The sequence below is a fragment of the Aegilops tauschii genome, chromosome 6, assembly GCF_002575655.3.
Source record: "Aegilops tauschii subsp. strangulata cultivar AL8/78 chromosome 6, Aet v6.0, whole genome shotgun sequence".
NCBI classification, from domain to species: Eukaryota; Viridiplantae; Streptophyta; class Magnoliopsida; order Poales; family Poaceae; genus Aegilops; species Aegilops tauschii.
The window spans coordinates 134,918,333-134,941,916 of record NC_053040.3 but is presented as its reverse complement, the minus strand read 5'-3'; the positions used below and the strand labels follow the sequence as shown (position 1 = coordinate 134,941,916).

At 49.8% G+C, this 23,584-nt stretch overlaps 1 pseudogene; it reads right to left on the bottom strand.

The window, feature by feature from the left end:
- LOC109749442 (flavin-containing monooxygenase FMO GS-OX-like 8) overlaps window positions 1-23,184 on the bottom strand; it is a 103,107-nt pseudogene extending 79,923 nt beyond the window's left edge.
- Window positions 23,185-23,584: the final 400 nt, after the last annotated feature.

Below are 23,584 nucleotides of genomic sequence, written 5' to 3'. Positions count from 1 at the left end.
AAAAATTTAGGCGCAGCCCCTAGTATTCGGAAGTATGAACTGGGGAGATTCTGTAAACACCTGATCGGATAAGAACCGATTCATCGTGTAATGCGGAAAAAACCTCTAACAATTTGAGACCTCCGAAGAGCCGACTGTCTCTCGCCGTATCATGACAGTCAGTTTTCGGCTTTCTCTACTGAGGTGCTCATCCGGATGAACCAGGGCACAATCACAGTAGTTCTCCCTTTACTACCCTAGCCGATATAGCGGAACATAAGGTAGTAAGCACAGGAGCCGGGCAACCCAACTATTGACCAAAGACATGATTCAGAGCCAATGCATATAGTGCTAAATCCGGGGTGCCGAACTATATTGTAAAAAGTGTTTGGACTTTATTGTCGTATTGCAGGGCGCTATAAAGCCCCTGGCCAATGTGAAGCATACCAGGGTGTATGAGTGCTATCTAATAAGGTTGTTAACAGAAAGAAAAGGAAAACAGAAAAGGAGCAAAGGTAATGAGCTGGGGCCGCAGAATTTGGGCCGCAAACTGTTTTCATTGCAATTTTATTAATACGTCAAAGCGCATTGCTACAAATAGTGCGATAAGCAACGGGCAATTTGACATCCCACGACCAAGGGAGAGCTGCGTGTGGGTCCTGAAAACAGGTAGAGTGATTGTTAGAGAAGGCACCTAGGAATTCCCCTGTACGCTTGTGCTTCTTGCCAGCCTGGTGTGTTTATCCTTTGACGGGACCGGTGATCAAGCCCTCAGGAAAAGCCTGTGGAAAAGAGACCTGAAAAGAGGAAGATAAACGGTGAAAGTATATGTGTCCAGGAGCGATCGAGCCGTACTATGGATCACAAGGTAGGTATGCCTCCATCTATGGCCATGGTATTTTGAGTGCGTAGTTATGTACGCGCGGTACGAATGCCACCACTTGATCGGGGCTGAGACGGAGGCCGGATTGCTAGTCGAGCTCCTGACGAGCCGAACTGTCCTGCCGCAGGGTAGTTCAGACCCTCTTAACGGTGTTCGTGGGCTCGGCAGCCGAATTAAGGTTCTGCTTGAGAAGGCCGCTCTGTACTTCTACTGCTAAGGCAGCTGTGTGCTCTTCTGTGCGGAGGGAGCGTTCCGTATTTCCATTGATCGTTATGACGCCGTGTGGGCCGGGCATCTTGAGCTTGAGATAAGCATAGTGTGGTACTGCATTGAATCGAGCGAATGCGGTTCGTCCAAGCAGCGCGTGATAGCCGCTGCAAAAGGGGACGATGTCGAAGACTAACTCCTCGCTTCGGAAATTGTCCGGAGATCCGAAGACAACCTCTAGCGTGATTGAGCCCGTACAACGGACCTCTACACCTGGTATGACTCCTTTGAAGGTAGTCTTTGTGGTCTTGATCCGTGATGGATTAATGCCCATTTTTCGCACTGTATCCTAATAGAGCAGATTGAGGATGCTACCTCCGTCCATAAGGACGCGCGTCAGGTGAAATCCATCAATGATTGGGTCGAGGACTAGTGTGGCTGAACTGCCATGAACGATACTAGTCGGATGATCCCGGCGATCGAAGGTGATCGGGAATGATGACCATGGATTGAATTTTGGGGCGACTAGCTCTATCGCGTAGACGTCCCTTAGTGCGCGCTTGCGCTCCCTTTTGGGGATGTGTGTAGCATATATCATGTTCACTGTTTTGACTTGAGGGGGAAACTTCTTCTGTCCCCCTGTGTTCGATTGCTGGGGCTCCTCGTCATCGTCCTCACTTTGCGATCCCTTTTCCCTGTTCTCGGCGTTTAATTTGCCGGCCTGTTTAAAAACCCAACAATCTCTGTTGGTATGATTGGCTGGTTTGTCTGGGGTGCCATGTATCTGGCACGGGCGATCGAGTATGCGGTCTAGGCTGGATGGTCCCTGATTGTTTCTTTTGTACGGCTTCTTACGCTAGCCGGACTTGGAGCCGCTGAATCCGGCGTTGACTGTAGTGTCATCGGTATTATCGCCATTGCTTCGGCTTTTGTGTCTGTTGCGTCGGAGCTTGCCGTTGCTGTTTTTGACCTCGGAGGGTCCTGCCTCGCTGGCTGTGTTTTTACTGCGAGCCAGCCAACTATCCTCACCCGCGCAAAAGCGGGTCATGAGTGCCATGAGGGCTGCCATGGATTTTGGCTTTTCTTGGCCGAGGTGGCGGGCGAGCCATTCGTCGCGGATGCTATGTTTAAAGGCCGCTAGGGCTTCGGCATCCGGACAGTCGATGATCTGGTTCTTTTTAGTTAGGAACCTTGTCCAGAACTTCATGGCTGACTCCCCAGGCTGTTGAACTATGTGGCTCAAGTCATCGGCGTCCGGTGGCCGGACATATGTACCTTGGAAGTTGTTGAGGAAGGCCTCTTCCAAGTCCTCCCAGCTACCAATAGAATTTTCATGCAGGCTGTTTAACCAGTGCTGAGCTGGTCCTTTAAGCTTTAGTGGGAGGTATTTGATGGCATGAAGGTCATCCCCGCGGGCCATGTGGATGTGGAGAATAAAATCCTCGATTCATACCGCGGGATCGGTTGTTCCATCATATGATTCGATTATTACGGGTTTGAACCCTTCTGGGAATTCATGGTCCATTACTTTGTCAGTGAAGCAAAGAGGGTGTGCGGCACCTCTATATCGGGCCGCATCGCGACGTAGCTCCGATGGAGTCCGTCTACGGTTTTCGGCCCGGGTGTGACTAGGTTTGTCACGTCCGAATAGATAGCCGTCCTCGCGTGTCAAGGCACGTCCTCGCGATTCGTAGATCGATCTTGTATGTCCTGCTCTACTGTCCAGGTCTTGACGAAGGTCATATGTATGGCCTCGAGCTGTCTTATCCCTGCCTTTACGGCAAGGTGGGATAGTCTGGTTTTCGGCTCGAGTTGCCATTTTATCCCGACCGCGCGGTGGCCGATCAACCGCATTGTGTGATGCTGGTGCGGGCTCTGGCGCCTCGTCATCGAACTGAGGTATCAATTTGCGCTTCGGGTAACTTTTGGCTGGGCGTTTAAGGCCGTATTCCTCAGCTGCCAGGACATCGGTCCATCTGTCGTTGAGCAGGTCTTGATCAGCTTGAAGCTGCTGCTGCTTCTTTTTCAGGCTCCTCGCAGTGGCTATTAGCTGAAGCTTAAAGCGCTCCTGCTCGAGAGGTTCCTCAGGGACGATGAAGTCTTCGTTGCCGAGGCTCACCTCCTCCTTGGAGGGCAGATGATAACTGCCGTCCTCCGAGTCTTCTTCTATGGCATGTTCGTCAGGGCTGACTTGCCCATCTTCCCGATTGTCTTGTTCGGCAGTTTGTTCATCGGGTTCCTTTGTGTCTTCGGCGCCATCCGGAGTGTTGTCGTCTCCTGTGCCGATGTTGCTGTCTCTGGTGCGGCGCGATTTAGAGCGGCGCCGCTGACGCCAGCGCTTAGGTTGTGTCTTAGGGGGTCACTCTTCTCTGGGTCTTCCTTGTCGTCGCCGCTATTATCTTTTGGTGTATCCACCATGTATACGTCATATGAGGAAGTGGCCGTCCATCGTCCCGTGAACGGCGGGTTTTGGGCCTCCTCCTCTCCGGCATCGTCCTCCATACCGTCGATGTCTTCGGAGTCATAGTCGAGCATGTCGGTTAGGTCTTCGACAGTGGCTATGAAGTGGGCGGTGGGTGGGAAACGAGATTCTCCATCATCAGCCTCCATTTCAAAGCGGATACAATTCGGCTGTGAGTCCTCCGCCAAGGACAGGTTCTTTAATGAGTTTAGCACATCGCCGAAGGGCGAGTGTTGGAAGATGTCTGCGGCGCTGAACTCAAAGATCGATAAACGATCAAGTTCGGCGTCCGCGGGCTCACATGGTTCGAAACTTATAACCAGAGACAAGTCCGAAGTTCCGGTGACACAGATATCGTGTGAGGTTAAGTCCATGTGCGGCTCCAACGTCGGGGAATATGTGGCCTCCGTGGTGGGGTTGAGCCTCCCGTCCTTGGATGGCACAGTCTGCTCCGGATCTAAGGCCAGAGCGGTTACAGGAGTTGTCTCCTGGATGCGATCCAATGACAGATTTAGGTCATGTTCATCGGGGTGACCAAGAGTGGTTGCCGCGGTCTCGAATCCGGCGAAGATCAAATCTCCACGGATGTCCGCAACATAGTTCAAGCTCCCAAATCTGACCTGGTGGCCAGGAGCGTAGCTATCGATCTGCTCCAGATGGCCAAGCGAGTTGGCCCGCAGTGCAAAGCCGCCGAACACGAAGATCTGTCCAGGGAGGAAGGTCTCGCCTTGGACAGCATCGTCGCTGATGATTGAAGGGGCCATCAAACCTTTAAGGGACGGCACAGTGGAACTCTCAATGAAAGCACCAATGTCGGTGTCAAAACCGGCGGATCTCGGGTAGTGGGTCCCGAACTGTGCGTCTAAGGTCGATGGTAACAGGAGACGGGGGACACAATGTTTACCCAGGTTCGGGCCCTCTCTATGGAGGTAATACCCTACTTCCTGCTTGATTGATCTTGATGAATATGAGTATTACAAGAGTTGATCTACCACGAGATCGTTATGGCTAAAACCCTAGAAGTCTAGCCTGTATGACTATGGTAATGTATATCTCCCTCCTCCGGACTAAGTCCTCCGGTTTATATAAACACCGGGAGGATCTAGGGTTACACAGGGTCGGTTACAAAGAAGGGAATCTACATGTTTGATCGCCAAGCTTGCCTTCCACGCCAAGGAGAGTCCCATCCGGACACGGGTGCAGTCTTTGGTCTTTGTATCTTCACAACCCATCAATCCAGCCCATGGCCAACTGGTCGGACGCCCGAGGACCCCTTAGTCCAGGACTCCCTCACTCGTACTGGGGTGGGTGGCTAGAACCAAGTGTATTGCGGGTCAAATCCCACAAAACCTTAACAAAACTACCAGGGCTTGCATCTGGAGTTCGTAGGTAGGTTCCGGGGTGAGACATGGAAGGATGAATGGAGAAGAGCGATGCTCAAGTGTGGTGGTGGCTGGTGTGGTGTATGGATACGGCCCCTTATAAGGTGCCTGGGTCAGGAAACATGATGTTGCACTAGTACGACTTGTGCATCAGATCCGACATAGGGTTGTCCAAGTCAAATTCTCGGACACCACTTCTCAAAAGGAGTGTGACGTATTACTATGTGTGTCGGCAGTCACGTCTAGCATTTACTCTGTCGCCATACGCCAACCCCTTACGCTAGATTACACATAGTACCATTTAAAACAATGGCACGCGGGTAACTTACAAGCTCACTATGCCATGCGATTGCTACCTTGAAAATACAAGACAACAGGACTACTAAGATTTAACAACACTCCTCCACCTCGTTGACATCTAGTCGGGCGTGTCTTGCAGATGTTGAAGCTTCTCCGTGAGCTTCAGTGTCGGAGTTGTTTGGGGTGGGATGTGGAGCTATTGTGTTGGGATAGCGATGATGCCCCTCATGGGGTCTCGTGGTCACAATCCCGTTGGAGTAGGTCTCCAAGAGACGACGGAGTTTCCCCTGGGGAGGCGAAGGCATTGCCAGGGTAGATGACAGGGGCAGACCTTGGGGGCTCAACTGGCCTCCCAAGCAGCATTATCGGGGTGTCGGTGTCGGTTGCAGCTTCACTTCTCACCGGTGTCAGGATAGCAAGCGTTCCGCGGGTCGCAATCAGATCATTGGTGACCTGATCGAATAGTGCTTCTTGAGCTCTCATGTAGCGCACCAGATGCACTAGAGAAGGATCCGACTCATGGTCTCCGTTGGCGACCTGGGTCGGGCTACTATAGCCTTCACGACTAGGGTAGTAGAAGAAAGGGCGGTTGTTAACCCTTGGCGACAAATGCCGAAGATGAACTATACCCTCTCGGGCTGCAAGTTGGATGGCTTGGGGCTCGTCGGAGGTCGTCCTTCTGGTGAACCGGTAGGGATGCTCTTATGTGGTGCCCTGAAAGGATCGAGAAGAGGTGTCTAGAGGGGGGTGAATAGACTCTTAGCAAAGAAAAGTGGCAGTTTTTAATTTCTTCAAGTTAAGTTGGAGTTTTAGCACAAGTTTAAACATTCATCAAGCAAGCATGACAAGAGTATATGAGCAGCGGAAAGTAAAGCATGCAATTTGCAAGAATGTAAAGGGATGGGATTGGAGTGTGCAAACGCAATTGGAGACACAGAGATTTTTGGCGTGGTTCCGATAGGTGGTGCTATCGTACATCCACGTTGATGGAGACTTCAACCCACGAAGGGTAACGGTTGCGCGAGTCCACGGAGGGCTCCACCCACGAAGGGTCCATGAAGAAGAAACCTTGTCTATCCCACCATGGCCATCGCCCACGAAGGACTTGCCTCACTAGGGTAGATCTTCACAAAGTAGGCGATCTCCTTGCCCGTACAAACTCCTTGGTTCAACTCCACAATCTTGACGGAGGCTCCCAAGTGACACCTAACCAATCTAGGAGACACCACTCTCCAAAAGGTAATAGATGGTGTGCTGATGATGAACTCCTTGCTCTTGTGCTTCAAATGATAGTCTCCCCAACACTCAACTCTCTCTCACAGATTTGGATTTTGTGGAAAGATGATTTGAGTGGAAAGTAACTTGGGGAAGGCTAGAGATCAAGATTTATGTGGTTGGAATGGAATATCTTGACCTCAACACATGAGTAGGTGGTTCTCTCTCAGAAAATGTATGTTGTAAGTGTAGGCATGTTCTGATGGCTCTCCTCACGAATGAAGAGTGGGTGGAGGGGTATATATAGCCTCCACACAAAATCTAACCGTTACACACAATTCACCAAACTCGGTGGGACCGAATCAGAAAACTCGGTCGGACCGATTTAGTTCATAATGTGACTGTTAGGCATTTCGGTGGGACCGGTATGATCAACTCGGTGGGGCCGATGTTCTAGGGTTAGGGTAAAACCTCATCTCGGTTTGACCGATTACACAAACTCGGTAGGACCGATTTTGGCGATAAGCTAACCAGAGAGTTGGTCAAGCAAACTCGGTGAGACTGATCACAAAACTCGGTAAGACCGAATTTATTACAATAGGAACCAGAGAGTTTGCAAGCCCATCTCGGTGACACCGGGATCCCATCGGTGAGACCGAATTGATTAGGGTTTTTGGCAGTGGCTATGTCAAATGAACTCGGTGGCGCCGGATAGATCAAATCGGTGGGGCCGAGTTTGACTTTTAGTTTGGGACATATGTAGATATGAGAAAGTGGTTGAGGGCTTTGGAGCATATCACTAAGCACTTTGAGCAAGCAAGCCATTAAGCAACACCTCATCCCCTTTTAATAGTATTGGCTTTCCTAAGGACTCAATGTGATCTTGCATCACTAAAATGAAAATGCAGAGTCTTGAGCCTTAGAGCTTGAGCCAATCCTTTGTCCTTAGCATCTTGCAGGGGTTCCACATCCTCTTGTCCACGCCACTCCATCTGTTGAACTTATCTGAAATATACTAGATAAAAACATTAGTCCAACAAGAGATATGTTGACATTAATTACCAAAATCACCCAGGGAGCACTTGTGCTTTCAATCTCCCCCTTTTTGGTAATTGATGACAACATACATCAAAGCCTTAGATAAAGATATAAGGAATAGCAAGTAAAGCTTTGGAAAGACATGTAGCATGCGTAGGCTCCCCCTACATGTATGCAATCATGTAAATATAGAATGTAAGGGCATGTGAATGCATAAGCATGACAGAGCAAGCAGTGAGTTACATGTATCTTGGCTATATGCATCAGAGCAAATGATGTGAATATGGGAATTGTACCTTCATGTTCATGAGTCCTTCTTGCAAACAATATGTACATTAGCAAGAGATCTTCATGCACATGAGTGTGATGCATATACTTACCTCATGGTCTTGAGCTGGCTTAGGAAGAGATGAACCTGAGTAAACAAGGTTAGATAACACAGATACATCTACTAGACAAAGCAAACAAAAGAGCCACAAGAGTACCAAGATTGGGATGACATGTAGAGAATGAGTACCAGGTACTCCTATTGGATATAGACATGTCCCCAAGGGTAAAGATGTGCAATGAATTCAAATATTTCCTTCCCTAGAAGTCTTTCTCCCCCTGAATCTTATATTGGATAATGGGAGAAAATAGGGAAACAAAATCAGAGCAAAACAGATCAGAGCACAGAACATAACATAAACTAACATGTCTTTCCCCTCTTAAAGACATGTGTCTTCTCTCCTCTTGAACACCAAGCATCTGGGGCCTTTGATGCGATTACCTCTCTCCCCCTTTCGATGTGATTAAGCTTTGATGTGAGCTCTCTCTCCCCCTTTGACATCAATTTCCAAGAAGGGATCTTCTGGAGTGTGAGTCAAAATAGGTTTGGTCATTGAGTCACATAACAGAGCAGCATGTAGAATGTGATGCAGGTAGAGGACAATAATCATTGAGCGGAGCTGGAAAAAATATGCAGGAACAAGTGGCAAATTGTCTTCTGTGCAGTGAAATCGGTGACACCGAGTTGTATTCTTCGGTTGCACCGAAATGGTTCGGTTTGACCGAAAGTGACAGACTGGTGTGACCGAGTTCAACACACAGAGAATGTTTGTCACCTCAGCTCACTAGGCAGATAAGATCTCACAAAGATTTGCAAGGAATTAACTGAAGGATTTGCAATGAATTTGATGTAGGAAATGCAGAACAAAACAGAGAAAAGAAAACAAAATATAGATGAAGTTTTTTTTGAAAAAGAAGGCAAACAAATATGCAAGGAACAAATGCAAGAACTTAGAGAAACACTAGATAACTTCATCTAGAATTGGGCGGCGACAAAGTCACCTATGTTAGAGTATATTGACTGAGGAGTCAAGTGAGAACACTTGATCGTAAGTCATACTCATCGTTTAAGATCAAAATGGGGTTACCATTTTTCGTTTAAGCATTTTGATGTATTCACATCTTGTTGAGCTGCTTTGACCCATAACTTGGGGTAAAGCTTCTCTAAGATGGAATATCATACCTGGGGTGGTGGTGTTGAACTTGGTCATGTAGTTGAACTTGCGTGGGATGCTCAAGGTTGATGTAGCGCATCAAGGATTTGGAGCACCCCTTGGATTTGAGTTCATCTACCTACATGGGTTAGTCTTGCAAGGAAGAGCACTTGTGTATCCAAAATGACAATCATGATTTGATACCAAATGAAATTTGATTAGTCAAAGGATATGTTGAAGGGTTTCATGCTTTCTTGTTTTCAACCACCTTGGTGTAGAGACTTGGTGATGTAGAGGTTGCTCAAGATGTGAGTGAGTTGCAATCCCATGGATTTAGATTCATCCAAGTACCTACAATGGTTAGCATGCAAGGGTACAAATATATCCAAGACACATGATCATCATCATAAGAGAGAAGTCAAGGATTAGTCATAGGCTCATGCCTTGCATGTATCCACATGGAGTTCCTACTCCAAGTATGAAGCATCAATGATGTTCAATTCACCTCTCAAACGGCAAAATACTTTCTCATCAAGCGGTTTGGTGAATATATCCGCCAATTGCTTATCGGTACGAACATGCTTAAGATCAATATCACCTTTAGTAACATGATCTCGAATGAAATGATGACGAACTTCAATATGCTTAGTTCGAGAATGTTGCACGGGATTGTGAGCGATATTAATAGCACTTTCATTGTCACAAAGCAATGGAACATGTTTCACATTTATCCCATAATCCTTAAGAGTTTGGGTCATCCAAAGTAATTGAGCACAACATGAACCGACAGCAATGTATTCCGCTTCGACGGTGGATAAGGATACCGAGTTTTGTTTCTTGGAGGACCAAGACACAAGAGATCTACCAAGAAATTGATAAGTACCTGAAGTGGACTTTCTATCAACCTTGTCACCCACATAGTCCGATCGGAGTAGCCAACAAGATCAAAGGAAGACCTCAGGCTCGCCACTGTGCAGGCTATCGGATAGGATGAGCTTGACGGTGGATAAGAAAAGATATGGACGGTGTGGAAACCTAGGGATAGTGACCAGGCTAAGATAGGATTAGTCAGTGGTCAGCCTGGCTCTGATACCAAGGTTGTAGTGGCCGGATTTCCGGACATAAATTCCCAGCAAACGACCCTTATGTCACCACCAGCCCCAGGATTACTGTTGCTGGTGGATATTTCCTTGATACAGAATTCCAAGCAATTACAAGGATTTGAGTACAAGACCTTATAGGTCCATTGGGTGCAACAATGATTTCCAGTGGCAGATGATGGAAGCGACTCATGGATCTCCAAGATTGATGGAACTCCATTCCCACAGGAACAGCTGACCCCTATCTCGCATGGCTGCTATTTCCGAATCCTAGGTTGCGGGGGTGTCTTCGTAGAGCTCCTCTCTGAATCATGATCTAGCCAAGACAATAGCCAGGGACAAGCCAGTGAGTACGTTTGAATGTACTCGCAAACATCAAGAACAAAAGATATACCGGATGCATATGCTCATGATGAATTAAATTATATGCATGTGCTGACTGAGTATTAAACCATGGCATGACAAATATTCATACAGAAAATAAGTCATGTTATTAGTAAATCAAAGAAATGAAACGGAACGTTGGGCGTTGGACTGCCCGAAGAGTTCCAAGAGAAATGCCAAACGTGTGTCTAAAAGAGAATCGGGCGAGACAGGACTGCCCGAGAACTCAAGCGACGCCACGAGAGGTCTTGAAAAGAAATGCCAAACGGGTGTCTAAAAGCGACGCCTCGAGAGGTCTTGAAAATAAATGCCATGGTCGGGTGTCTGAAGCGACGCGTCATAAAGGGCTTATAAGAAATTAACATGAGTATCCAGGTGGACTAGCCATCCCAAGTGATACTCAGGAAAGAAAACAAAACGAGTATCCCGAGTAGTCTAGCCATCCCAAGAGATACTCAAGATTTCACATAAAGAGGAAAAGGTTAGTCCATAATAATACTCAGGTCAACAACAATATACATCATAGCACTAGTACTGACAATGAACATCCTACGAATGGATCATGATCAATTTAATTATTTCCTTTGGAGATTGGCACTAAGACCGACACTTGACCAACCCAGACTGTAGTCCTTAACCATGGACATGGCTATTCGAATATATATAACTCTGCAGAGGGTGTACTCTTTACCCACAAGTAAAGGATTTCTTTAGCCAACACCGAGACGCTGACTAATTCCGATTACGGTCTTTGGGATGAAAACACACCTGACCAGCACACACCAGATTAACTTTCTGGATGCCAAGAATCACCCAAAGCACCGTTCAAGAGAAACTCTAAGGCGGGGAGACCATCGTCTCGAGTAGCATGGGATCACTATTAACATGCGCGGATTACAACGGGTGCCCCCCTCTCGGCCCAGCAGGATACACCCATGCCCCATGGCCCGATGACTGGCATTGCAGTCGGTACCTGGAAACCCTCATCGTGGCCTCTCTGTACAGTGTGTGCAGGGAAAAGGGTTAACAACTTACTGAACCGTACCTTGCCTGTGGCGGGGGACAAGTGGTAGCACGAAACCAGTATGTGGGTTAGCGGAACAAGACTCGATCTACGGTCAACTCAGGAGGTTTAAGTTTTTCCTACAGTGGTTAGCATAACATAATTCCTTGGCAGTACCCAACAGGGTCACTACCTGGTATGTCCCAACATACCCTCACTGATCATTCTCGTCACCACGAGATTTCAGTCTCACGGTCACTTTTCTCGTGACTGATTCTTCCTGCAAATTAGCCCGGACCAACACAGGCACATATGGCACATGAAAACAACCGTACTTACTTATACTTCATGTTTAAGTGAAGGATAAACACCATCAAGGGGGATCATGCATGTATGACTAGTACCATGAAAATTCTATATGAATTTAACATAGTCATAACTCAATTCTACATGCAAGCAAACAACTATGCATTCACCATATCATGTGTTCAAGATGCTTGCCTTGAGCATGCAAAAAGATCGGGTGCACTCCAAAAACTTTGAGAAATATATCTCCCCTCCATTTCCTATTTTCAAAATATTTTAATTACCACATAAATCCAAAACAGTGCTAAAAAGTTAGTTGGAAATTTTTGAAATAAATACTAAAATAACTAGATGAAATTTGAGAACTAACAGAAAAAAAATCAAGTCATTTGGAGTTCATATGATTTTCCTATGGATTTACTAAGCTGGAATAATCAAGGAAATGGACTATTTACTAGATCCAGCAAAAACCAGGCCTAGGAAAAATGTTCGCCCTATTTGATAAAATAGAGAATGAATTTACAGGTACGTAGAAGTTTGAACAATCAAATTTGGATGAGAAATGACTGCTGTAGAATTATTTGAGATCTGCTGGAAAAGAAAAAGAGAAGGGCAGAAGTGCGCACTGGGCGAGACTTAGCCGTCTGGCACAACTGGGCCGAGCCCAGCCGTTCGGCCGCGCGGGAGGGCTGATGACGTCGAAGGTGTATTGCCCGGAATACGCTTTCCCAGTGGGAAAGCAATTCCGACGGAACATGACTCCACTTACGGACACGCCGGCGTGGCTTCGGTCGCTGACAGTGGTCCCTAGGGCCCCACCAGTCAGGTTTGACTGGTCAGCCACCCGCGTCTTCTCCTCTGGCCGAACAGAGGTGGCGCTCCGGCAAGGCTTGCCGGCGAACGGTGGCACCGTTCAGGAAGAGGAGGCCATCGTCTTGCTCAGGGAGTCACGGTGGTCAGTCCGATGTGCTGCATGGCCCGTGAAGGACACGGGGTCGCCGGCGGCGAGCTTTGCAGCGGCCGGCGGCCGTCGGGCAGAGGTGGGCTCTTGCCTCCGGCGGCTCCCAAGCCAAATTGGAAGGGGGAGTGGATCAGCGGGGGGTCCAGGAGGCTAGTGGTGAAGAGAGTGGAGAGGGGGAGGCCCTAGTGGCGTCGAAATCGACCGGAAGTTGGTGGCGGGTGCCCTGGCCGGAGTCGAGGAAGATGACCTCGTCCGGTCGCTTGGGTGCTTGAGGGGGGATCAGAGAGGGGGAGGGGAGTGTGGTGAGTATCGTAGAGAGCCCTGGGGTGAGCTTTTATAGGGCGAGGGGGTCGGCTACGCGGTGTCCACAGGATAAGCACGGCGGTGGCGATCATTACGGCGGCAGGTGAGGCCATCGGCAGGGTGGTCGGTGAGGACGGTGGCAGCCCGCAGTTACTCCTGGGAGGAGCTGGGCTGCTCGGGACGCGCCACGCAGGTTGGGCAGAGACGTGGCCGAGTGGGACTCATCGGGCGGCGGTCCTGGTCGTCGTAGATGGCGGTGGACGGCGCTAGGGGCAAGCGAGGGTGTCGGCGAGCTTCCAGGTGGTCGAGCCGATCTAGAGAAGGATCAGGATGAGAGGGGGAGGCAGCAGAGCGGCGGCAGCAGCTCGGTGCCGACGCGTGCCAAACGCGTGCTCTGGACATGCTTCAGACGTGCACGTACCTTGCTCGACAAAATGCTTCAGTGGTCTAGGAGCCTCTGATGCCAGTGCAAATTAACAGTACTATGAGCCTAGTTGTGAGAGAGCTAATGGACATGCTGGTTTTGCCAAATGATAGAGGACTTTGCCAAATCCTATCATGAGCTGAAGGTGTTCGATAGAATGCTAGGGCAAGCTAGAGGACTTTGATGGATTTGAAACTTGGCAGGGTGGGGTCTCTTTAGATGATAGAGGTGATGGAGGAGTTAGTTTGGCAAAATGAGAAACTTGCTAGTGCAAGTTTTACCAGAATTCAGTTCTAGACAGAAACTTCAGAGGCATGTTTGGTGGACTAAAAAGATTCCAATGGAGTTGATCTTCTGGAGTTAAGGTTTTGGTTGGAAGGACTACAAGATGGAAAAGTTTCAGAATCATTGGAGCTAGGAAAAAGAGGGTTGTAGTTATAACTCAAGAATGGGGCAGAAATGAAAAGAGGATGTTTCACTCAAAATTTTCAAAGGACATAGTTAGGTTTTTGCTCAAAAGTGACATACAGGCATCACCTGACCTCTCATAATTTTTGTGGGATTTTAAAACAATTGTTTAAAATCTTTGTAGTGCAACAGAAGCATTTCAAGAATTGGAAATGCTAGTAAAAGAATTATTTGTGGAAAATTTTATTATGAAAATGTTTCCTACTGTTGTTTATGATATAAATGAAATTATTTACAAAACAACCAAGGACCACAACATTCTACAAAATAATCTTCTATGGAGGGAATAATTTTGTAAAACATAAAACGGAAAAGGCTGTGAAATTAACGAATAGCTCAAAAAATTTATTTCTGACCAACTTTTACTTAATGAAAATATGAATAAATTTTTGGGGTGTTACAGCAGCTGTTGGACAAGGGCAAGGCGGCGGACTCATTCACGCTATCGCGCGCTCCCTCGCCGACGGGCCCTTCACAAGTGTTGCTTCTTCCGCAGGCGCAGGCACAGCACCAAGCGCCGCTGCTTCTCCAACCATCGCTGATCCGACTGGCGGACCTGTCGTCGATCCCAGGCCATGTGACGGACGCGTCCTTCCCTCGGGTGGGGGAGCCACTACAAGCTCCTGGTGGCGACGGCCACGGGCCCATTGGCCACGGCAGGACAACAACTCACCGGGGGATGTCACCGAGGGAGCACACCCCGCGGGCGCCTCCGGTCATGGGTATGCACAATTCTCAGTTTCCGCCCGGGGAGAGTTCATGTTTTGGGGACCGAAACTACCACCGATTCCACCACCACCTCGATTTGATTTTCCGTTGTTCGACGGGGATGGTTCCAGAGCTTGGCGTTTGAAATGTGAGGCCTACTTTGGAGTGTGTACTCTTAGTCCAGATACATGGGTGAGCTGCGCCGCGATGTATTTCATCGACGGGGCACTAGCGTGGTTGCAATCCACTAAGGCTCACTTGATTTACACTGATTGGAACACCTTTGTTGAGGCCGTCTGTGTTCAATTCGGGCGAGAGGAATTTCAATCCCTCCTGCGCCAGTTTAATAGGCTTCGACAGAATGATTCAGTGACAGAGTATGCTGAAAAATTTACTCATCTCATGCACAATCTCATGGCACATCATGAGTCATGGGAGCCATCATACTTTATTACTCATTTCATTAATGGGTTGCAGAAGGAAATTAGAGCAGCTGTAGTTTTGCATCGACCAAAATCTCTCGATACTGCCGTCGATCTTGCTTGTTTACAGTAAGAGGTGATGGAAACGATGCACCGGGAGGACAAGCGCGAAGAGCGACACTATTCCGTGCCCACTGTGACGCGCGTAGTGCCACGAACGGTGTTGCCTCTACCACCACCTCCACCAATGGCTCCACCCAAGCAGGCGGCCTCCTCCGAAGCGTGCAGTACGGACCGCCGCGCCATGGAGGCGGCACACACGCCACCACCAGAAACAGGATGGCGGCGCTGCGAGCGTATCGATGCGCCCATGGTCCCCGGGTAGAGAAGAGGCGCACGGCGAGGACATCTCTAGCGAGCAAGATGCATACTGTTGTGTTATTTCCAAGGAGGCAGTGGAGGGTGCAGAATCTCCTACCACCATGCGCCTCCATGGCTGGGTTCAGGATCATGAAGTTATCATGCTGGTGGACTCGGGCTCCACCCATAGCTTCATATGTGAGCCCCTGGTAGACCACTTGCAGGGAGTGCAAGCCTCCAAGAGCTCGTTGACCGTGCGGGTGGCGAATGGGGGGTGTGATGCGCAGTGATCGTGAGCTGCCAGACTGCCAGTGGCGCACTCAGGGCATCACCTTCACCACCACCCTCAAGGTGCTTCCCCTGGGCAGTTATGATGTCATTCTCGGGATCGATTGGTTGGCGCAGCATAGTCCGATGAAGGTGCACTGGAGGGAGAAGACCATGAGTTTTGATCATGCTAGAGAACACATTCACTTGCAAGGTGCGCGGGCAGATACAACACAATGTCAGCAGCTCTCCAGTCAGGAATTGCACACACTGTTGCAGCGTGCCGGAGTGGCGCAGGTGGTACACCTTTGTGCTATGGTGGACGAAGAGATCAAGGCCACAGAACTGCCAGTTCCTTCCGCAATTACAGATCTCTTGCAAGGCGCAGGTTGCCACCGCAGCGCGCGTTTGACCACACCATACCCCTGCTGCCTGGGGCAAGACCAGTCAACGTCCGACCGTATCAGTACAGCCCGGCACAAAAGGACGAAGTTGAAAGACAAGTGGCTGACATGCTAGCTCACGGCATTATAGTGCCCAGCACCAGCCCGTTCGTGTCACCGGTTTTACTAGTACAAAAGAAGGATCTTACTTGGCGCTTTTGCGTGGACTACCGGCACCTCAATGCTGTGACGATGAAGAATCGATTTCCGCTACCCGTCATCGACGAACTGCTGGATGAATTGGCGGGTGCCAATCTCTTCACTAGCCTGGACCTGTGAGCTGGGTACCATCAAATCCGCATGAGGACGGTGGATGAGCACAAAATGGCCTTCAAAACTCACCATGGTCACTTCGAGTTCTGGATGCTATCATATGGACTCACCGGTGGCCCGGCTACCTTTCAAGGGGGGATGAACATCGTGTTGGTACCGCTGAATCGCAAGGGAGTGCTAGTTTTTATCGATGACATCCTGGTTTATAGCGCCGAGATGAAGCAACACATCAAGCTCCTGCGACAAGTGTTTCAGTTACTCGACGAGCACCGGCTGAAGATCAAGCTGAGCAAGTGCTCGTTCGCAAGGCCCAGCCTCACCTATCTAGGGCACGAGATCAGTGGAGATGGAGTTCGCACAGACGAAAAAAATGTGGCGGCAGTTCAGAAATGGCCGACCCTAGTGAATGTCAATGAGGTGCGAGGGTTCCTCGGCTTAGCAGGATATTATCGTAAGTTTGTCAAGAATTTTGGCATAATCAATCGGCCACTAACGGACCTGGTCAAGAAAAACACGGTCTTTCGTTGTACTGAGCTCGAAGCTGCTGCATTCCAGGAGCTCAAAACGGCGCTAGTCACGGCGCCGGTTTTAGCCCTCCCTGATTTCACGAGGCAGTTCGAGCTAGAAACGGATGCCTCAGATTGAGGCATTGGAGCGGTGCTACGCCAGGGCAAACACCCAGTGGCGTTTCTTAGCAAATCACTGGGACCCAAGAACCATGCCTTGTCCACCTATGAGAAGGAGGGTTTGGCCATTCTGCTGGCAGTGGAGCACTGGCGCACGTACCTTCAGAACGATGAGTTCATCGTCTACACGGACCAGCGTAGCTTGGTACACTTGGAAGATCAACGATTGGCCACACCTTGGCAGTAGAAGATTATGGCGAAGCTGCTCAGTTTGAGATACAGAATCGTATACAAACGAGGAGAGGACAACCGTGTGGCTGACGCGCTGTCCCGACGCCCCGGACCACCACAAGGAGACTTGGCCGTGGTCACGGTGGCAGTACCTAGCTGGCTGGAGGTGGTGCAACAAGGCTACAACACTGATGCAGCGGCCCAGAAACTGCTGGTTCGGCTTGCTACAGAGCCAAACGGCCACGACGGGTTTCAGCTACATAACGGCATCATCAAGCAAAACGGGCGTGTCTGGCTGGGGCACAACGTGCTGCTACAGAAGCAAGTCCTAGCAGCCCTCCACTCCGGGGCCATTGGCGGTCATTCAGGATTCAACGCCACATACCTCTGCATCCGTCGGCTATTCACTTGGCCGAGTATGAAGCAGCATGTGAAGCTATTTGTTGAGGAGTGCCAAGTGTGCAAACAGGCGAAGCCGGAGCGTGTCCGCTACCCAGGATTGTTGGAGCCACTGCCCGTGCCCAAACAGGCATGGGAGCTCGTTACCATGGACTTTGTTGAAGGGCTGCCACAATCCTCTCGCTACAACATTATCCTGGTGGTCGTGGACAAGTTTTCACGGTACGCACACTTCATTCCTTTGGTCCACCCGTTCACGGCGTTTCAAGTCGCTCAGGCCTTCGTGAACAACATCTACAAGCACCACGTGGAAGGAGATGTTCAGACTAACTCACACAAAGCTGCGCATGAGCACGGCACGACACCCGCAGACCGATGGGCAGTCTGAGCGGGTGAACCAGTGCCTCGAGACGTACCTAAGGTGCTTTGTGCATGCGTGCCCGTCCAAGTGGTCCTCGTGGCTGGCACTAGCAGAGTTCTGGTACAACACTTCCCCTCATTCAGCATTGGGGATCTCTCCATTTGAAGCTTTGTATGGTCATGCTCCACGGCATTTCGGCATCATGGACCCGGTGGCATGCGCTGCTCCGGACCTGCACGATTGGCTACAAGATCGTGCCCAGATGGAGGCTTTGCTCCGACAACACCTGCTCCGCGCTCAGCAACAAATGAAAGAGTCTACTGACAAGCATCGGTCTGCAAGAACCTTCAACGTGGATGACTGGGTGTTCCTCAAGATTTAGCCATACATCCAGCGCTCTCTGGCGACAAGAGCTAACCAGAAGCTTTCTTTCAGATATTTTGGCCCCTTTCAGGTAATCCAGCATGTTGGTCAAGTGGCGTACAAGCTCAAACTTCCCGAGACGTGCACCATCCATCCCGTCATCCACGTCTCACAACTGCGGCGGGCTCTACCACCAACGGAGCAAGCCCTCGACGACTTACCCGTCGATGATGTGCCAAGTCCGGCACCGGTGGAGATCCTCGCCAATCGACAGCAACAACGCAGCGTGCAGCGTGACCACGGTTCAGCAGGTGCTGGTCCGGTGGACGGACCAACCGGCGTCGCTGGCTACATAGGAAGACCGCGACGAGCTACAACAGTACTACCCCAACGCTCCAGCTTGAGGACAAGATGTTTCTCAAGAAGGGGGGACTGTTACGGCCCAACCCAGTACGACTACGGACCCATCGGCGAGCAGTCCCAGTAACCAGCCGAGAGGGTGAGAAGGCCCAGCGAGCGCTACCCAGCCCACAAGTGGGTGACGTAGCCTACTTATTCAGCCCACAAGTGGGTGGCTAGTTCACGGAGATAAAAATACCTATTTCTTTCACCTCCGAGCTAGTAGACGACGAAGGAAGAATCAAATCAAAAATCTGCAGCGCCCGGACGGACAGATGACCGATGATAAAGATGAGATGGAAGCTTTGACAACCTCATTCTACAAAGAGCTATACACCTCTGAAGGAGTGCAGGACATGGATCATGTGCTCAATACTGTTCCAGTAAAGGTGACTGCAGCTATGAATGAATCCTTGAATGCCCCGTATACTCAGGAAGAAGTCAAGCTAGCTTTGTTCCAGATGTTCCCCATTAAGGCGCTGGGTCCCGACGGATTTCCAGCACATTTTTTCCAGCGACACTGGGACGTGTGCGGAGACGAGGTAACTAGAGTGGTTCTGAGGATTGTGGAGGGCTCTGAGTCGGCGGAGTGCATAAATAACACCATCCTAGTTCTTATACCTAAGGTAAAAAAATCCCACACTTTTGTCGCAATTTCGCCCAATCAGTTTGTGCAATGTGTTATACAAAATAGCTTCGAAGGTGATTTCTAACCGCCTTAAGGTAGTATTACCGGATATAGTCTCGGAGGAGCAGTCTGCTTTTGTGCCTGGGAGGCTCATTACTGATAACATCATTACAGCATATGAATGCCTGCATTTCATGAAGCGCAACAAGGCAAAGAAGCATCAATCATGTGCCTTGAAACTTGATATGACGAAAGCTTACGACAGAGTTGAATGGCCCTACTTGCGGGCAATTATGCTGAAGCTGGGTTTCACTACCAGGTGGGTGGATATTGTCATGAATCTGGTGAGCTCAGTTAATTTTTCAGTTTTGTTCAATGGGAAGAAACTAGAAGAATTTAAACCATCTCGTGGAATCCGACAAGGGGACCCGTTGTCTCCATACTTGTTCTTGTTAGCAGCAGAGGGCCTTTCGTGCCTCCTACAATCAAAAAGTGAGTCATCAAACTTGAGTGGGATTCAAGTGGCAGCCACGGCGCCACCGGTAAACCACTTGCTATTTGCAGATGACAGCCTGCTGTTTTTCAAGGCGAATGGTATGGGTGCGATGGAGGTGAACCAAGTTTTGGATATATATTGTCAAGCTTCTGGCCAGCGGATTAATTATGCAAAATCATCCATCTTCTTCAGCAAAGGAGTTCCAGAAAATATTCGTAATGAAATAAATGGCGTCTTGCATGTACCAAATGAGACATTGAACGAAAAATATTTGGGTATGCCTTCTGACATCGGTTCCTCAAAGAACGGTGCTTTCAAATATTTGAAGGACAGATTGTGGAGTAGGATTCAAGGATGGATAGAGAAGTCCTTGTCCACGGCTGGAAAAGAGGTTCTCGTTAAGGCGGTTGCTCAGGCAGTGCCAGTATACTCTATGTCTTGTTTCAAATTACCAAGAGGGCTGTGTGAACATTTGAATATGCTCATAAGGAAATTTTGGTGGGGGAGTAAAGAAGGTCATCGTAAGCCGCATTGGGTTTCTTGGAAGGACATGACTCAACCAAAAGGCATGGGGGGTTTGGGTTTCAAAGACTTTGAGCTCTTTAATCTGGCTATGCTGGCTAGACAAGCGTGGCGCTTGCTTCAAAACCCAGACTCACTAAGTGCTCGCATCCTCAGGAGCGTTTACCATCCAGGTTCAACTATTCTTGAAGCCAGCCTCGGATCCCACCCGAGTCAGATTTGGCGAGCCATAATAGAAGGAAGAGATATTCTCCAGCAAGGGCTAATAAAGAGAATCGGTAATGGGCAGAATACAAGTATTTGGACTGAAAACTGGTTACCTAGGGATGAGATGCTACGTCCATATGGCTGTATGACAGAGAACCTGCCTCAGTTTGTGTCAGTAATCATAGACCCAACTACAGCGACATGGAACATACAGAGGGTCCGAGAGGCTTTCCTCCCCATGGATGTGAAAGTCATTACTAGTATACCACTGTGCACTCGTAATATAACTGACTTATGGAGCTGGCACTTTGAGAAAAATGGACAATTTTCTGTCAGATCGGCATACAACATGCTTGTATCAACAAGGAATCGCCGTGAGGCTTGGTTAAACGGCAATGCTAGCTCGTCTACCAACACGGCCGAGCAGAACGAGTGGAAAACTCTATGGAAAACGCAAGTGCCCGGAAAAATTAGAATGTTCTTATGGAGACTTTCAAAACACTCGTTGCCAACCGAGGATGTCCGTACTCACCGACATATGTCAAACTTTGTGGCATGCGGCCTTTGTGGGGCACCGGACTCATGGCGCCATTCACTCCTGGAGTGTACTACCTCCAGATGCACTTGGGCGTTGGTAGAGGAGGAAATAGGGCATTTGCTGGTGCGCAATAGCGAGCCGAAAGCCAAACAGTGGCTTTTCACACAAATGGAGGCATTATCACATGCTCATTTCGTCAAGCTAGCCGTCACTTTGTGGGCTATTTGGTCGGCAAGGAGGAAGTCCATCCACGAGGGGATTTTCCAAAGTCCTCAATCAATTTTCTCATTCACCACCAGATTCATTGGAGAGCTCGAGAGCATTAAAGAAGGCAAACCGGCTGGGATATCAAGGACGGGGGGGAGGGGGAACTTGCAGCGTAGAACTCGCCCGAGAGCTCCTCCGGCAAACCATGCTAAGCTTCATGTGGACGCGGCCGTGAGACCAGGGCGAGGTGGTTCGGCAGCAGTGGTATGTAGGGATGCCGAAGGAAACTACCTGGGCAGCACAGCCCTGGTGGTGCAAGGAGTGGATGACCCAATGATTTTGGAGGCGATAGCATGCAGGGAGGCACTTTGTGCAGCTGAGGATCTTTTGTTGCAGAGTTTTGTGGTCACGTCAGACGCAAAACAGGTGGTGAGAGATATTGCTGAAGGTTCCCACGGCAAACATGGCGCAATTGTCCACGAGATCAAAGCCCGTTCTACTACTTTTTCCTGTAGTTTTATTTTTGAAAGTCGATATAGCAACGTAGAAGCTCACCGCCTAGCTAGATACGCTCTTAATCTAGCACCTGGACGTCATGTGTAGTTTGGCCAACCACATGATGTAAGCATTATCCCACTTTCTGTGGAATTCGATGAATAAAGAACTGGCTTTCCCCTCAAAAAAAAAAACTTATTCAGCGAGGAGAGACTAGAAGAAACCGGCAGAAACGAGACGACTCCTGACGGCGGCGGCTATCCCTCTCTGATTCCCCTTTCTTTCTGGCTTAGATCCCCAGCTACCTTCCTAAAATTCGTGTAATCCGAGACTCTCTGTACCCAAATCGAACTGAGAGCGTAACAACCTCCTTACCCGCGGACCTCCATGGCGATGTCCTTGTCGCTCGCCCCGCACCCGACCACCACCACCACCATGTCGCCCCGGAACGGCTCCGGCAGCCTGTACGGGTGGTTGTGCATCTGCCTCCCCCTCCACGCCTCCATGCCCTGGATGCTTGGCAGCCTCGGCTGCGAGTAGTGGCCGTTGGCGACGACGACGGCGTCGAAGACCTCCTCTCCTCCTCCTCCGTACCCTCGTGTACGGACCTCACCGCCCACTGCCGCGTCGGTGCCACCGCCATGGCGACGCGCAGGACACGCGTGTTGAGCCGGACAGCCTCCATGAGCCCGAACGCGTCGCAGAAGTCCTTGAGGTAGAGCTGCACCTCGCGGTGGCCCGGGCAGCGGCGGCCGTCGCGGCCATCCTTGGGCGCGAAGTGGAAGTCGGTGAAGCCCATGTTCTCCCGGGCGCTGATGACGCGGAGGGACGCGTACAAGCTGCCGTGCACCTTCACCGGCCCCGCGGCGTCGAGAGGGTCGTCGGCGCCGTCGCCCCTCGGGTCGTACAGCCACTGCCCGCCCACGTCGGCGTTCTGCTCCAGCACCGTCACGTCGTGGCCCTCCCGGCGCAGCTCGCGGGCTGAGGCGAGCCCGGCCATCCCGGCTCCGATCACGCATACCTTCTTGCGTTCCAGTGGCATGCTCTCGCCACAGACCATGTCGATTCTCGGGAAGTCGCGCGGTGGATTGCTCGAGCTTGGCTCGGATCACGCATGCAGACCTTCTTCCGTTGCATTGGCTCTTTTATTATGCGCATTATCTGTCAGATCAGACACTCCGCCCATGACGATAAACAGTAGTAGAAAGTTTAGGTGGTTGCGTGAGTCGATGGGATGTCACCCATTTTTCTGTATCACCAGCAGACCAAGAAAGGGGGCGTACTGTGCTCATTGTTACAGTACAAACCAAAGTGCAATAATTGAGATCTTTCAAACAACTTACTTTTAGATCTTTCAGAAAAGTGCAATGATTGACGTGCGCTGCTCGTGGTAGCCAAAATTGCATAGTGCACGTACCTAATGGAACTGCTTACATTTTCTCCATCCATTTCCCTCAGATTTTAACCGAATTTGCTAATATGCATGTGCCTGAAACATTTTCGCATGTCAGTCAATTTTCTGCCTCGCCGGAGGCCGAAGGTGAGGGCGGCGTGAGGAGCACAGTGACGTGAGTCGATTCCAACGAGGCCGAGCCAGGACCTTGCCGAAAACGGGGAAAACGCTTGGAGCAATAGCGAGCTACGACGTCTGAGGTAGAGGCGAGGAAGCAGATTGACTCGTGCGGGTGTGGAGGCTGTCGGCGTCGGAACATGAGGGCAGAGGGTTTACAGTGTGAAGCGGTGA